We start from the raw sequence: 15,993 nt of genomic DNA, 5'->3' as shown, positions 1-15,993 counted from the left end.
TGACATTCTCAGAAATAAACATAGAATGGATTAAATACCATGGGTTGGAGGCAAAAAAAATGCTGGAAAACCTGGTGGGAAAATAGGTACACGTGGAAATCTACAGTGAGTGAGTTCTGCGAGGGAAATGTCCGACAATGAATAAGGGGAGGTGATGAACCATCATCATCATCATTGTCATCATTGTCATCATCATTGTCATCGTTGTGGAGGATTCAGAGTGTAGGAGAGAGGGAAAGAGTTCAGATTTTTGAAAGTAGTAAAAAAAAGGATGGACCAACACAAAATTTCCATGATCGGATTGTTTATCAAAAAAAAAAAAAAAAAAAAAAAGTAGGATCATAGTCAGGAAGGACCAATAGAAGGGGGTGTGGTGATGTGAGGATACAAATCTCTACAAAATATGAGATGCTCAGAAATCGGCTCCCCTGAACTCCTGCAGGGAAGATTTTGGGCATTCTGGTGGGTTAGAACTGAGTGAAAACCAACTTCCTCTGCCTGTGGCCAAAGGAAAAGAGCATCTGGGGATGTGCGGACCAATATCTCTTAGGAACGACTTAGGAATAGCAGGTCCTGTCCTTTTTTCCTTGGAGACTCCCAGAATGGTTTTGTTTGGAAGGGAATGTAAGGATCATCCAGCCATAGGGACACCTCCCACTATCCCAGGGTGCTCCAAGCCCCATCCTGGCCTTGGACACTTCCAGGGATCCAGGGGCAGCCACAGCTGTTCTGGGAATTCCATTCCATCTCCTGCCCACCCTCCCAGCCAGGAATTCCTAATTCCCAATCTCCCATCCATCCCTGCCCTCTGGCAGTGGGAGCCATTCCCTGTGTCCTGTCCCTCCATGCCTTGTCCCCAGTCCCTCTCCAGCTCTCCTGGAGCTCCTTTGGGAGCTAAATTCACTCTGAGCCTTCTTTTCTCCAGGCTGAACAATCTCATCTCTCCCAGCCTTTCCTCATGGCTGCTCTCATTCCCTCTGATCATCTTCACCTTCGGTGGCAGCATTTCCAAAGATCCCCTCATCCTGTTGACTTGGGACACAAAGGATGAATTTTCACGACAGCACCTCCCACAGTTCTGATGCCAAACCTCAGAGCTTTCCCAGCAGGACAGGAGATCCAAAGGAAAACACTGGGTTTTATTTTCAAGTGGGATCCAATGTCTCTGCAAGGGACCAAGGCAAACACCCAGCTCCAAGCTCCTGAATTTGTAGATATGGATAGTCTGGATCTGAATTTCATGGCTCAGCCCTCCTCTAAGTGAGACTTTTAGTGCTGCCATGAAAAATCCAACATTCCATCTGCTATATTCAAATCCCTCCTTATATTTTCCTTTGGAGACCTCCAAATGCTCTTAAAGCAGCCGAGCCTCTTCCTGAAGAATGCTGTTTATGCTTTGCTCCATGCAGTTCCAACTTGATCCATTTCTCCACGTGGGACACTGGAGTGGGAATGCAAACAGGCTGGCAGGTTTTATTGGATCACCTTTTATTAGGAGGAGAATTCCCCGCACACCATCAACAATGATTCCTTTTGCAACAGCCCCCCTCACACACTCTGTGTGTCCTTGACAGCCAAAATTTGCTCCTACTTCAAGATTTTTATATTTTCTCTCTCCCACTGTGATGAAGTTTATCCACTATAGCTCATGTGGCCACCTGGATCATGGAGTCATGGAATGATTTTCGTTGGAAGGGACCTTAAAGATAATCTTTTTCCACCCCTGCCATGGCAGGGACACCTCCCACCACCCCAGGCTGCTCCAAGCCCCATCCAACCTGGTCTTGGACACTTCCAGGGATCCAGGGGCAGCCACAGCTGCTCTGGGAATTCCATCCCAGCCAGGAATTCCCAATTTCCAAGATCCCATCCAGCCCTGCCCTCTGGCACTGGGAGCCATTCCCTGTGTCCTGTCCCTCCAGGCCTTGTCCCCAGTCCCTCTCCAGCTCTCCTGGAGCCCCTTCAGGCCCTGCAAGGGGCTCTGAGCTCTCCCTGGATCCTTCTCCTCTCCAGGGGAACATTCCCAGCTCTCCCAGCTTGGGGCTCCAGCCCTTGGAGCAGCTCTGGGGCCTCCTTGGGATTCATTACAACAGATCCACAGGCAGTGAAGGTTCTCACACAGATCCACTAAAGGTTCTCACACAGATCCAGGGAAGCTTCTCACGTGGATCTAGAGAAGGTTCTCACACGGATCCAGGGATGGGTCTCACACAGAGACACTGAAGATTCTAACAAGGATCCAGGGAAGGTTCTCACACAGGTCCAGGGAAGGTTCTCACATGGATCCAGGGAAGGTTCTCACATGGATCCAGAGAAGGTTCTCACATGGATCCGGAGAAGGTTCTGACATGGATCCAGAGAATGTTCTCATATGGATCCATTGAAGGTTCTCACACAGATCCACTGAAGGTTCTCACACAGATCCAGGGATGGTTCTCACATGGATCCATTGAAGGTTCTCACACGGATCCATTGAAGGTTCTCACACAGATCCAGCAAAGGTTCTCACAGGGATCCACTGAAGGTTCTCACATGGATCCAGTGGAGGTTCTCTACACACATCCAGGGAAGGCTCTCACACAGATCAGGGAAGGTTCTCACAGGATCCAGTGAAGGTTCTCACACAGATCCAGGGAAGGTTCTCACACAGATCCAGTGAAGTTTCTCACACAGATCCAGGGAAGGTTCTCACACAGATCCAGTGAAGTTTCTCACACAGATCCAGGGAAGGTTCTTACACAGACCATTGAAGGTTCTCACACAGACCATTGAAGGTTCCCACACAGATCCAGGGAAGATTCTCACACAATGTTTTGGCTGCCCACAACATGGCCAGCTCCAACTGCTTAGAAATAACGACCTCAGGGTTGGTTTCTCAAGCATCCCAAATCTTCTGACTGGATTACCGCAGTGGGTGCTGCCAGTGAGTGAAGGCGATGGCGGACAGAGAAGAAGAGGGATCTTCATTTCTCCTTCCCCACATTCTCCCATTTCCCACAGGAAGAGAGATCCAGCAGAGATGAAGTCAGGAACTGATGATTGCAGGGAGTTTTATGAGCTTTAATTTCCACCTTTAATACCCAAAAATATCTGGTTAAAACTCCTCATAATTATCCAGCATCATCCCTGGAGGGACAAAAAAGCACAAACTCAGTCATGGGTTTTATTTTCACCCGTTGCTTCTCTTGTTTTGTTGCCTTTGGTTTGAGCTGTCCAATGCCCAAATTTCTGCTCATACAGAGAACTCTTCTGATAATCCAGGGTTTTTTCCCACCAAAAATATCCACTGGGAGCATCAGAGTCAATGTGACACAGATTCTCGGAGTTCTATGTTCCAGGAAGGAGTAATTGTTTTTAAATGGAAATTTCAATTATTCTTGAAATTGCTGCGAGTTTTGTGTGACTGAGACTACCTTCATTGTTAGAGAACATAAAGTTGGGAAAGGGAGAGAAAAAAGAAGGAAAAGAAAGGAAAAAAACTCCCTTGCCAAGTTGGAAGCTCTCTGTGGATGTTCTGGGAGCAGGACCCCAATAGAGGGTTTTTTACAGTAAATTATTCCTTAATTTCTTCTTGTTTATTCTTCCTGCTAATAATTAAAAGGGGGAGGAAAAAAGAATATTAAAAAAAAAGAAGAAATTTTTAAAAATAAAGAAAAATATTAATTTAAAAAAAATATGTTGAGGAAGAGACTGCAAGAAATAGAGGAATCACAAGAACAAGAAAAGGGAATAACAATAAAAGATCCTTGTGGTAAAAACAGGGGGGGTCGAAAAAAAGGAGGGGAAAAAAAGGATTCTGGCGCTAACTCCGAGCAATTTGCACCTTGTGCCCAGCTCATAACTCTCTGCTCCACGGCTTCCACAGCCCAGGATTTATGGCTGACAGTCCCAAAGTGGTTTGGAAATGGCACAGCCCCGAGACCTTGTGGTGGGGCTGAGGGATGGTTGAGAAAACAAAACCGAGTTAATTTATGGGAGTGTTCCTTGGGGCTGGAATTCCAGCTCTCCTCTAGTGGAAAAGTTTTGCACGCACACACAGACACAAAATTGCCTCTTCTTTTTCAGGCTCTGACTCTTTCTCTCTTTATTCTCCTCATTTTTGCTTCTCATTTTTGCTTCAGAACCTCTACTCACCCTAAAGAAAGTCCCATTACATTATTTTAAAAAATCTCATTCTTTTTACTTTCTATTTTATTTCTGAAACTGTTTTCAACTAAGGACAATAAATTTTTTTATAATTCCTCTTTCTTCTGTCTCATATCCTTCTTACTCATAAACATTTTGGAAATTTCCTTGAAAAACACAAACATGAAATTACTTCTAAAATTTAAATAGTAATTTCAACAAGCTTCAGACATTTTAAAGTTGTTGAATTTTCAGAAAATCAGGGATTCTTTTAATCTTAAAGTGGGTCTTGGGAAAAAAAAAAAAAAAAAAAAAGTGTATTTTCCAACTCTTCCTTACATGATAAATGTGGTTTGGGAGAAAATCCTGGTTTCCACTGGGTACTAGGAGGATCCTGAAAATCTTCCTGCCCCTCTGGACTTAATGTGGGAAGCAAGAGAAGGTGAAGGGAGGCAGAAGTGGAGCTAATGGATTGTGCTCCAGCATTCCCAACATTTGGAATGTTTGCAAATGTCTGCATTGGAAACATTTGGGAATGTTTCCAGGAAGAAAGACCTCGGTTCTCACTGGGAGAGCTGAGGCGGTGGGATGGGTTTGGATCACACTGAAGGAGATGATGTTTTCCAAACTTTTCCTGGGAATTCTGGCACAGGTTAAATCAGTCACACACCGACCAATAGCCCGGTCTGGGGTCTGCAGGTGCAAACCAGATGTGAACAGCACAGCTGGGCCATAAAAGGTGTCAGATTCATGAGCTTTATCAGATTTATCAGTATCAGGTAGTCCACACTTTGTCCTTCTTTAACATTATCCTTTGTCCCAGGCACCCGATTTCCTCTCCCAGTCCCTTGTGTTTTTCCAGGAGCAGATTAAAATTCCCAGGTCAGCTCTGGGCTCTGCTTAACTGTTTCCCACTGCCAGAGGTCAGGGTTAGATGGGATTTTGGGAAGGAATTCCTGGCTGGGAGGGTGGGCAGGCCCTGGCACAGGGTGCCCAGAGCAGCTGGGGCTGCCCCTGGATCCCTGGAATTGTCCAAGGCCAGGTTGGATGGAGCTTGGAACAACCTGGCTGTGGATATCTCTCGCTGGGAGCGAGACACATCATAGACAAAATATTTTTCCCCTTTTTCCCCATTTTTCCCCATTTCCCCTATTTTTCGCGTTTTCCTCCATTTTTCACATTTCCCCCCATTTTTCCCATTTCTTTTTTTTTTCTATTTTACCCTCACTTTTCCCATTTCTTCCCCATTTTTCCCCCATTTGTTCCCATTCTTCCCTGTTCTTGCCCAATTTTTCCCACAAACATCCCTCCCTGTGAGAACCACCCAGACAATGCCACCTTGGATCTTCCCCTTCATCCCTGCCCATCTAAATCCAGCTCCAGAGGCTGTGCTCCAGCATGGCCCTTCCCGGCGTCCCCTATCAAGGCGAGGATGTCACCCGAGGCCAGAGCTGGGTGTAAAGCTCCGAGATAGCCCCGCTATCACCTCCCCCTCGGGGTGAGAAGAGGCGTTATCAGCCCGTCCCGAGATAAGGAGCTCTGCCCTGAGTGACAGCGCCAAGATAAATGGCCCCGCATTGACTCGTTGATAAGGCCCGGGCTTAAATCCAAGGGAGCTCCCTGATCCAAGAGCTGGAATACAGCCCCACCAGCCAGGACAGGGATTGAGGTGGCCTCCAGCAGCTATTTTTGAGCACCGCTGAAATAGCTCCCCAACGAAAAGGGTTAATCCACTCCTGGCTTTAAGCCCTGGCTTTGGCATCGCCTCCCGTGGGATGCAGGAATCAGTTTTGGCTTCCAGGCTTTTGTGTCTCAGCCACCAGGATGGATTGTGTCGGGCTGATCCAGGGAGGAAGACAATCCCACCCTATGGATGTGAGCTCTGACTCTTGTCTTAGCCCCTGATCTTGTCCAGATCACCACCAAGGATCCATCGGTAACATCCAGACTCCTTCCAGAATTCCAGATTTCCCAGTTCACCACCAAGGATCCATCGGTAACATCCAGGCTCCTTCCAGGATTCCAGATTTCCCAGTTCGCCAGCAAGGATCCAGCTGTAACATCCAGTCTCCTTTTGGGATCCCAGGAGATTTCTCATTTTACCACCAAGGATCCAGCTGTAACATCCAGTCTCCTTTTGGGATCCCAGGAGATTTCTCATTTTACCACCAAGGATCCAGCTGTAACATCCAGTCTCCTTTTGGGATCCCAGGAAATTTCTCATTTTACCACCAAGGATCCAGCTGTAACATCCAGTCTCCTTTTGGGATCCCAGGAGATCCATTGCTCTTGTTGGAAACTTCTCCTAAGGTTCCCAATTCTCCATCCAAATTTCCCATGTCTCATCCCATCCATTGGAATTATCCCCCTACAATAACACTAAATAATTGCTCACCCTCTTCCATGCTCCACACTCTTCCTGGAATTTCAGGCTTTATTTCTCTCCATCTCTTTGCTGTCAGTCTGTGTTACACCTTTTAGGGTTTTTGGTGTTCATGAATAATCTGACAGCCAATTATCAATTCTGATTTCATTCTGATCAATGTATTGGTGAGCAACATACATGCTTTATAGAATATATACATGTCTTTATAGAATCATGGAATTTCAGGATGTTTGTGGGGTCAGGAATCTTCAAGTTCACCTCACTCCTGTCACGGAAGGGACACCCTCCACTGTCCCAGGTTGCTCCAGGTACTGTCCAGCCCCACCTTAGACACTTCCAGGGATCCAGGGACAGCCACAGCTGCTCTGGGAATTCCATTCCAGGGCCTCCTCACCCTCCCAGCCAAGAATTCCTTCCCAAAATCCCGTCCATCCCTGCCCTCTAACAGTTTAAAGCCATTAAATAGAGCCCGGAACTGAGCGGGGAATGTTTGGTGAACTCAGGAGATGCCAGGACTTTAAGGCCAAAATCTAATTTCCTTTCAAGTTCTTGACCACTTCATGGTCCAAGTGAAAATTAATTAATTCTGAGGCAATTGTTGAAATTTCCAGCTTAGAGGAGACTGAAAAAACCCTGTGGCAACCCCAGAAAATTCCCTAAGAGTCATCCTATTGCTCTGAGGCAGCTGCAGAGATTTTGGGATCCTTTCAGAAGCAAAAAATTTCCCAACATTCTGGAACATTTCCCCCAAAGCCGTGGTTCACTGCACTTTTCCTTTTGATGAAGAGTTGAATAGCAGAAAAAACTTCTGTTGGCCCATTTTCCATAAAATTCTTAGGATCTCCTGCTGCTTTCTTTCCCAAATGTTTATTTTGTGGACCACCACAATGGTCTCTATGAATTATTGGTGGTCTGTGCTCTTTAATGTGGAGAGTTATTGCTTTAGAATATATTTAATATTCTTTAATGTTATTTTGAGTCAATATTTTCCTTTTTTTTTCAACAAAAGATTAACTCGAAAAATGCCAAAAAAGGTAATCACTATGGAGCTTTCTGTTCTTACACTCACATAAAAATATTATGGTTTTTAATGAAAAAACAACTCATAAAGTATTTTCTGTTCAAAATCATTTTGGAAGTTATCAAAATTTTTGGCTTATATAAATCTACATTCTAAGTAGTACAAAAATAGTTTTCAGTAGCAAAGATAAAAAAAAAATTACACCAGTTTTAAGAAAAATATGGGAATGAGAATTTTAATAGGAAAAATATTAGGAAATAGTTTATTGGAAAAAGGGAATTGACTTTCAGCACTCAGAGGTGGTAATTAGGTGCCAATACTGAAATTGTTCACGACATCAGCTTGGCCATTTTTCACTGGCTCTGGTTGCCCATTTGGGATGGGATCAGACACCTTCCATGCTCTGGATACTCCCCAAGGAGCTTTTCACTGCCTGGGCTTCCACCACCATTCATGGAAAGGAAGGGAAGGAGAGGGAGCGGGAGGAGCGACATTCCCAGCACCCCTCCAAGCTCCTAATCTGAATCATCCCAATTTATTTGTTGACAACAGGAAATGCCAGCAGCTGAGTCAGCTAAGAAAGGAACCAAAGTTTTGTTGGCATGAGGATCCAATTCTTCCAGATTTTGGTCCGTGTTTTAGCCAACATAAAATGTTTGTGTAAAAGAAACCCAATTTTTTTAACTTCAAATGCAGCGTGAGATATTTTATCTGTTGATTAAGACAGAAGTCTGAATTTGCCCCAGATATCGGCACCTTGATGCCAATGACATTCCCAGTGGGAATGGATTTTGGGAGGTGTATTTATGTGTGTGTGTCTCTCTCAGTGCATAAAGAGACACCCTCACACACATTCCATGTTTGGAAGCACTTTGGAGTAGAAAGTTTGGCTTCCCAAGGAATTTTCTGTGTTTTCTGGCAGCCACTTCCAGCCAGGTTAACCTGATATTTCCCACAGAACTTCAGGCCAGGGAATGTGATTATAAAATTTTCCCATCCAGGCAACATTTTAAACCAAACTCATGATACTGAAGGATGGGCAGATTCCATTCCCAGTGTGTTTGTGTGTGATGAATCCAATGGATGGGAAAGCTTTAGAACCTCCATACAATATTTTTCCTTCTTTTTTTTTCTATTTTTTCCTATTCCCCCCCCCCTTTTTTTCTCCTTTCCAGAAGTGAATTAACAGAAGAGAAACCATTGGCCAAAGGAACCAGGACCATCAGAGCTGACTGGGGTTGAACTCTTGGAGCCAAATCTGAACCTCAAAGACCCACCACAGTCTTACACTGAAGAAAATAAAAGGAAAACAGAAAAAAAAAATCATCAAACTCCTCCTTTTTAATGTGATTTTGCAGCAATGTAAGCGTGGAATTCCGAAAAATCAAATCAGCATTCGTGGAATAAAATATACAAGCGGATAATTTAAATAGAGCCAGAGATTGCTCCCTCCAGGCTCAAAGCTTGGAGGGAAAACCACAAAAACAAAGACACTGAAAAACCAATTTTCCCCAGAACAGCCCTGATTAATCTATTTTCTCTGCAGACCTCACATGAGAAAATTGATAAAGTGCTGTGATTCCCTTCAGCCTTTGGATCCCAGCAGAAATGATGATGGAATTCCAGAATGGTTTGGGTTGGAAGGGTCCTTAAGGATCATCTTGTCCCAGTCCTCTGACGTGGGCAGGGACACCTTCCACTATCCCAGTGTAATTAATTACTGTAATGAGGGGTTCATCATCTCCTATCTCCAATATACTCTGGAATTATGATGGAAAATCCAAGTGACTCCAGCAAGGATCCATCTCCTCATAGCAAAGGATTAACTGTAAAAATGAATTTTATTTCCATTTTTCCTCTGAGGAACAAAACCAAGGAAGAGCCTGGAAGAGCCCTACCAGCTTTGCTTGGTTCATTTTATAATGATCTCTTTTCCCTCTCAGTTCTTCAGGAATTAATTTCTTCAGGAGTAGGAATTTCACCTAAAATAACACTTAAAAACAGCATTGTCCCGGTTTGTGGCACCACTCCCAGAATGTCCCAGGAGAAGGAATTCCATCCCAAAGTCTCCTCTGCCCCATGCCTATTCCTGGGCTGTCCATCCGCCAGGGAGTCGGTGCCCATTCTGATCTTAATTTCCAAATGTGCTTAGTGGGACTTTTATTCAAGAATTTTTTAGATGGAAACTATCTGAAAATTTGATTTCTCTAAAGAAAGCCGTGGAGCTCCTGAGTGGAGTCAAGTGAAGGGCGACACAAATACCGAGGGGACTGGAACATCACCAGGAGGGGCTGAGGGACCTGGGGCTTTTTGGGGTCAAGAAGAGAAAACTGAGGATCTTATCAAAGTTTGGAAACATCTGCCAAGCATGGACCAGGTTCTGCTCCATGTGCCCCAGCCGTGGGACAAGGAACGGGAAGGAACTGATCCCGGGAAGTTCCACCTGGACATGAGGCAGAACTTCTGCCCTGGGCAGTGCCCAGCCCTGAGCAGAGACCAGAGAGGGGCTGGAGTCTCCTCCCTGGGGGTATTCCAGATCCATCTGGACACATCCCCTGTGCTCTGGGATGGAGCAGGGGGATGGAATTCCAGACCCACTGTGCTCCCTTCCAGCCTGATCCATCCCAGAATTCTGGGATTCTGTTGTTCACCCAAATTCCAAACGCCACATAACTTCCTGAGTTGATCCCGGTTTTACCAAATTTCAGTGAAAAAAACCCCAAAACTGAAGGTGACCAATCCTGCAAATAATTTGTCAAGCAGTATTAATTCCTGGGATTTACTGGCAGTCACTCCTGTTATTAATCCAAAATTTAAAATCTGTTAAAACCATCCCCTGATCATTTAAAAACCTGAAGAGTTTTGCTGCATCCTTAAATAGATTTCCCCCCCCCCCAATAATTCCTAGAACTGACCCAGAAACTGCATCCAAATATTTTTTCCTCCTAAAAGGCAGATATCCCTAAAAAGCACCTCTCCACTGTTACTTCTGACAGATTTTGAGAATGGAAAGTGAGTTCTTAAAACATGAAAAAGGAGTTCTGGACAAATATTTGGCCATTTGAAATTAAAGATGGCCAAAATCAGCAGCCCTGGTTTTTGTGAAATTCCCATGGAAGATAAAAGGGAATATGGTGGGGGGGAAATACCCATGTTTATTTTTAGGCATCTTCCAAGGGTTTTTTCCTAAAGAGCTTTTAGGTCCGAGCTGTTATGTCTCCCCATTCATTTTTATCGGAATAAATTGATTTTAGATTATTTTGGCCAGATTTGGAGGCATTTAAAAAGAATGTGATGAAAAACCACGATATTTCTGAGGAATCTATCTCACCTTTCTAGGAATTACTTTCCAAAAGTGAGACAACGTTACTTTAGATGAAGGTTTGTTTATTTTTTCCCTAATTCTAATCTTCGGGAGCATAAATGCCCCTGGAGAAATTGGTCATTTCATTATCTTCAAACAGAAAAGCAGAAAAACTTGATTTTAGAATAATTCATGACCTCTGCGCTTCACTAAATGATCCCACGGCCTTAAGGAACCATGAAGGAAAAGAGGATTGGTTATTCCACAGGGATAAAACTCCACTTTGTATCCCTGTCTTCATTCAGATCCCTCCTAATCCGATTGTATCCCATATCTTGCCAAAAACTGGGATGAATGACATGGATGGATCTTCCAGGATAGCCAAATAAAGTCAAACCAAATTGAAGTAAAGCATGAACATTCCACAAAAGTAACACCTTCCATCACTGCCTTAAATCACTGCAACGTCCTGAAATCCCTTTTCAGGTTTGGGCTCAATTCCCACTTTTCGCATCTTGAATTTTGCTTTGGGGTTTGGGTTTTTTGGTTGTTTTTTTTGTTTGGTTGGTGTTTTTTTGTTTGTTTGTTGTTTTTTTTTTTTTTAGTGTGAGTGCAAATATCAACACCAAAACCCATTCCCAGTAGGATGGAAGGGAGACACACAGGGAATATCAACCGTCTCTGGATCATTCCAGGGATCTCACCAACATCTGGCCCATCCATCCTTGACTTCCCAGCCCAAACCACCACGTTTGAAGGCTCTTGAAAAGCTGAGCTTTGCCTGCACTTGTGCTGTTGACTCAGCTGCTGAGGGTATCCGGTCATTTGGGCTCTGGAGCTCCAGGCAGATGTCCGGAATTCCGGCCAAATCACTCCCCGCTGAGCTGTTGGCTGCAGGAACTGGCACGGAAGTCCTCACTAGCCCAGTTGGCCACCTGGATCCAGCCTGAGCTTCGACCCTTTTCCTGGCACGTCTGAGTGTTGTAACTCCATTTGTTGGCAGCCATGGGAACTTCTGGGATTTTTTTTCCGCAGATGTCCGCAGGAGCCACGAGCTGATGTTTCCCGGCCTTCCCAGGGTTCCTCGGTTTATTTCCAGACCTTACAAAGTCCTCGGTGAGGTGAAGATGATTCTTCTGTGGGAAACAGGAGAGGGAGGGGAAATCCAGGGGTTGGTTTCACAGCCAGTTTTTCAGGGATGCACAGCAAAAAAAAAAGCCCTGGAGACTGGGACATTTTTTGCTTTGCCATTCTTCGGGATTGGTCTCAGATGGAAAAGATCTCACCTGAAAATAGGGACTGGGAGCCCTTCAAACTAAAATCTACAGATGAAGACCTGGAAATGGATGCAGGGGGGAAGATGTGAGTGAAGGAATAAAAGATAGGGAGGAAATGATGCCTTGAGAAGGCTGGCCTAGAACAGAGACTGGACAGAGCTAAAGAATAAAGCAGGGATTTATTCAAAGGATCTCCTCCACGGATCCACCTTGGGCAGCACCAGAGCCCAGCCAGGGCTGCAGCCAAGAGGAACCAAAATGGTCCCAAAATGCACGAGCGCTCCCGGGGGCTCTCACTGGGATCAGCTCTGCTCCATTTGCACCTTGCAGTTCATTGTCCCATTCCAGCTTTAGCCCATGCACTCCCATCCTGCTTGTTTTTCTCTCTCCAGCCCACGTTGTTTGTGCTCCTGGGCCTGAGGTTTGGATCATTTGTCCTTGGTGCCCAGCTGGAGAGGGAATTGTTTTGTCTCCCTGCTCTGTGCACAGAGCTCACCATCCCCTGATGTGAAACTCAGACCCACACACTGGGTGGGGAGCACAGAATCTGAAAAATATAAAAGCTCAAACCTGAGGCATCAGAAGGAGCCCACATTTAAAACTTACAGTTACATTTTAAACTTCCAATCCCAAAATTTCTGCCAAGGTCCTGAGGAAATTTGTGGGTTTACTGAGCAGTGCTTAGGAAGAAAAAGAAACAAAGATTTTGGAGAAGTGATAGGGGGATGGGGAAAATTAAAGTTAAGGAAAAGAAAGGAAGAAGGAAAATTCAGGCAATGATCTACATGGAAGGCACGGAGAAGAAAACATCTTCCCTCTTAGCTGCTTCCTGCTGGAATTTTCAGTCAAAGGAAGGAAATATATTCATGGAATCACAGAATCCCAGGATGGCTGGGTTGGAGGGACCTTAAGGATCATCTCATGCCCTGGGCAGGGGCACCTCCCACTATCCCAGGCTGCTCCAAGCCCTGTCCAGCCTGGCCTTGGACACTTCCAGGGATCCAGGGGCAGCCACAGCTTCTCTGGGAAGCCTGTGCCAGGACCTGGCCACCCTCACAGAGAACAATTCCTTCCTAAAATCTACTCTAAATCTATCTAAATATTCAACTCAAATTAATTTATCTGAAAATTTAATTTATATAAATAGTAATAAATTATTTAAATTACCAAAGACAGCAGATTCAACAGCCAATTAGACATTCCTGCCTTTTTCCTTTCCTTTTTTCCCCCTATTTGAACAGGTCCAGGCTGAAATCTTCACCTCAGGGAATTTTTTTCCTCCACTTCTAAGATCCAACACCCCAAATTTTGGGGAGAAATCAACCCAGCATGACTCAACCCCGCTCACCTGACGCAACATTATCCCTCAGGAATCCAACACACCCACCCAGTGCTCCCAGCCAGCCCCTAATCCCAGGGAAATCGAGGCGGAAACACACCTGAAAACACCGGTGGGAAGTTTGGATGCCGGGATATTTTTCTCCAGTCCCTTTCCCTTCATTCCTGACTCATTTTCCCCACTGGTTCATTCCTAACCGAGGGCTACTGTCTTGTGTTTGTGACATCACAGGCCGTCGCCATGGCAACAGTGATGATGTCACAGGGGTGGAATTAGCGCCTATTAACAGGAACGGGCACAGGGAAGGGATGAATAATGAGCTCAGGGCCTGGATTCGACACAAATTACCAGGAATTTTTTGGACAGGAAAAATCCTTGAAAGGTAAATGGGGCTTATATTTAAATATTATGTTTTCATTGGGCTTGGCCAGCGAACAAAAGCTGATATTTGAGTTATAAAACTGCAAACACCGGGGCGAGAACAGCTGGAGGGTCAGGAAAGTTTTTTTCCATGCAAATGAGCCAAGGATTATGAATTTATTTGGAATGCTCATGGACAGGACCGTGTGCCCTAGAACCCAAAAAAAGCCCAGGGCTCATTAACATTGAGTTTCTCAGCCTGACAGAGAATTGAGTTGTGTTTAACCACACTTTGCTCTAAGTTGTCTTTCCCTTCACAATTTGTCTCTGTTTTCTGATTAACTTTATTATTTTCTCTTTTTTCCAGCCTCAGATCCCTTTGGTTTGGAGGGTGGATTACCAGCAGTATCCTTCACCCATCACCAACCATCAGGAATAAAACCATTGCTGAAATGCTGAGTTTTATTAAAATCAGTGAGCACACGAACTCTTGTCTGGATTAAACCAGAACTATAAATCTTGCCTTTTTCTTATTCCTGTTTTCTTTTTTTTTTTTTTTTTTTTCCCCCGAGGGAAAAAATGAGGACTAAGATAAAGAATGGTAGATTTATATGGGATATTGGGTAGGAATTCCTGGCTGGGAGGGTGGTGGAGGGCGGGGATGGAATTCCCAGAGCAGCTGTGGCTGTCCTGGATCCCTGGAAGTGCCCAAGGTCAGGCTGGACAGGGCTTGGAGCACCCTGGGATAGTGGGAAGTGTCCCTGCCCATGGCAGGGGTGGCACTGGCTGATCTTCAAGGTCCCCTTCCAACCCAAACCATCCACCAGCTTTGGTTCTCCTTGATTTTGGACCAGGAGAACTTTTCCAAACATCCAGCTGGTCCATGGGAAGGAGATAATCCTGAGTGGGAAAGGGGATTTCATGGATGGGTGAGGTGGTGCCTTTCCCGAACAATTCCCGCTGAGCCAAATCCCCCTGGCAGATCCCACTCCCACCTTCTTTCCTTTATTTTTCTGTTCCTTAGTCACATCCACAATTAAATTTTCTGAGCCCACAAGGTGTCCCCTGCCCATGGAAGTGGATGATCTTTAAGGTCCCCTCCAACCCATACCAATCTGGGATTCTGGGATTCATTTGAATTGTTCAAATAAGGATTCCAGCTGCCTGCAGCTTTTCCAGCATCCAGGAGGGAAAAGGAGACACCCCCAGAGGCTGCTCCTGCTGCTGCCTCGTTGTTTGTGTGAGGACAGCGAAGGCCCAGGAATCCCAGCCCTGATAACTGGAATATTTTGGGGTTAGGACAGGGAATTTGATGAAATGTGAGAGGTGATTTTATCCAAGGAGAGCCACTTGAGCACGGAATCGCCACCTCTGACCTGCAGCTCCACGGAGCTCCAAAACAACTCCTTCACTGAGCAATCACGTCCCCACTTGTCACACTGTCCTTGCTGGCACCTTCCTCCCCCCCGCCCTCGATCTCTGCTATTCCTTGGCATTTATTGTGACGTTTTCCTACTGATTTAACAAAAAAAAAAAAAACAAACAAACAAACAAACAAAAAAAAAACAAAAAAAAAAAAAACAACCAAAAAAAACAAAAAAAAAAATCCCAAAAAAAAAACAGGTTTATTGTACAATTTTCTCCTATAGCAAAATATAATTTTTTTCCTATAGCAAAATAATAGCAGTGTGCAGTTTTCTGTTTTTAACACTTCCTAAGATTTCCCTTTTTCTTCTTGTTTTTCAGAATGAACATTATTTCACAAGAGGAAAAAAAAAAAAAAAAAAAAAAAAAAAAAAAGGGAACATGTCCAGGAAATTGCAGCTATTTAATTCTAATCTTTTAATTCAAAATTTAAGTTTTAAAGGGCCAGGCTCTGAGATTCTGATGGAAGTTTCAATTCAGGTTGAAAATCTAGCTTCAAGTCGAAATTGCTTCGTCTTCAGCACCTTCGGCGCGCTCAGAGAGGATTCCCAATCTGCCCAGGAGTTCCTGACGGGTGGAACACCCTGTCCCAAGCACCTTCTCGGGCTGAGTGTTTTTCCAGAGGCCCCGAGGCTCCCACTCCATCCTTTGGCAGGTGACAGCAGCACCGCAGCCTCCAGGCAGGAGGGTGCAAGCCAAGCCTGGAGGGCGCTGTCAGCGGGCAGGGATGTGCTGGGACGGCAGCTCCGGAGATCC

At 44.9% G+C, this 15,993-nt stretch overlaps 2 long non-coding RNA genes across 2 annotated transcripts; one reads left to right on the top strand and one right to left on the bottom strand.

The window, feature by feature from the left end:
* Nucleotides 1-11,892: 11,892 nt before the first annotated feature.
* Nucleotides 11,893-13,652, bottom strand: LOC128789144 (uncharacterized). Its single transcript, XR_008431325.1, has 2 exons — nt 13,553-13,652; nt 11,893-11,972 (listed from the first exon to the last, which is right to left on the bottom strand). It is a non-coding gene; the product is annotated as an uncharacterized LOC128789144 (long non-coding RNA).
* Nucleotides 13,653-13,728: 76 nt separating this feature from the next.
* LOC128789139 (uncharacterized) lies at nt 13,729-14,335 on the top strand. Its single transcript, XR_008431324.1, has 2 exons — nt 13,729-13,834; nt 14,180-14,335. It is a non-coding gene; the product is annotated as an uncharacterized LOC128789139 (long non-coding RNA).
* The last annotated feature ends 1,658 nt before the right edge of the window (nt 14,336-15,993 follow it).

This window comes from Vidua chalybeata, chromosome 1 (assembly GCF_026979565.1).
Source record: "Vidua chalybeata isolate OUT-0048 chromosome 1, bVidCha1 merged haplotype, whole genome shotgun sequence".
NCBI lineage: Eukaryota > Metazoa > Chordata > Aves > Passeriformes > Viduidae > Vidua > Vidua chalybeata.
The sequence above is the reverse complement of the archived record's forward strand: the minus strand, read 5'-3'. Positions and strand labels throughout refer to the sequence as shown.